The sequence below is a fragment of the Otolemur garnettii genome, unplaced genomic scaffold (genome assembly GCF_000181295.1).
Source record: "Otolemur garnettii isolate 467f Iridium unplaced genomic scaffold, OtoGar3 scaffold00132, whole genome shotgun sequence".
Lineage (NCBI taxonomy): Eukaryota > Metazoa > Chordata > Mammalia > Primates > Galagidae > Otolemur > Otolemur garnettii.
The window spans coordinates 749,540-750,592 of record NW_003852527.1 but is presented as its reverse complement, the minus strand read 5'-3'; the positions used below and the strand labels follow the sequence as shown (position 1 = coordinate 750,592).

The 1,053-nt window shown below is 46.3% G+C and overlaps 1 protein-coding gene across 1 annotated transcript in view; it reads right to left on the bottom strand.

Annotated features, from left to right (window-relative positions):
• The window catches only part of ASCC3 (activating signal cointegrator 1 complex subunit 3), a 368,987-nt gene that overhangs the window by 14,817 nt on the left and 353,117 nt on the right, over positions 1-1,053 (bottom strand). The gene's annotated exons all lie outside the window — the stretch shown is intronic.

The window sequence follows — 1,053 nt, the reverse complement described above, 5'->3', positions numbered from 1 at the left end:
AACTATATGGCCATTTGTTTTTATAAAGTTTCCTTTCTGTCTTTTCAGGTGGGCTGTAATATCCTTGAGGTCAGGGACACTAAACAAAAGGATGAGTTGCACAGAGAAAAAAGTCTCTCCTGAGATGAGAGGATGATGAGGGCTCTGCGGCCGGGGTGTGGGGCAGGCGGCACAGGAAAGGGGCTTTGACTGGTCTGGGAAGACTTGCCTTACAAAGAGTCAAAGACAGAGAAGCTCAGAGGTGAAGAGAAGGAAACTGACAGCACTTGCATTGGAGGTGACGTCTCTTGCTGGGAGAAAGTACCATAAAGGAGCACAGAACGCTCCGGAGTACAGGTAAGCACTGGGCAGAATTAATGATGTGAGGAAAAACTAGAGCAGCTGAGTTTCAACAGTACAACTTTGTAGTGGAAACAATCTGCAGTGTGCTGTGGTGGGTTCCAGCAATAACACATATGAGTAATTTGAGTGAAGCAGAGACTCAGACACTGATAGTTACCCAGGGAGGCGCTAGTGATGTTACTGTTTAAATGGCCAACTCCGGGGCCAGTGCTGGGCTGGGTGGAAGTGAAGTGATAGATTAACTGAGGATTAAATGAAAGGATCAGGAAAAAGATAAGAGATGACAGATTGTAAGAAAAGAAACAAGCTGACTGATGAAGGTGCCGTGGTCAGAGAAGAGGCTCAGACTGCGATATCCTGGAGACAGGTGAAAGTGGTCTGTACCTGACAGTTACTAGAGTGGGAGTGTGGCACATGACTGAGATGTGAAGCCACTATTGATGGAGAGCTGAGGACTGTGAACAGGGGTTTAGGGAAGGCAGGGAAGACATCCAGAGCTGGGAAGCTGGTTCAGAGAGAAATCTTAAGAACATCAAAAGTAAAATATGATATGGATGTAGAAGCAGGGGCCTGGGAACAAGGAGGTGTTTGGAGAGATCTGTGGAGGATAACTTTTATTGTTGAGGAAGGAAATAGAATCGCCACCTTAGGAGTTTTAAAGTTGAATGTTGAAGTGACAGTGGTGTGCCTCTGCCTCCATCTGAGTGAGAG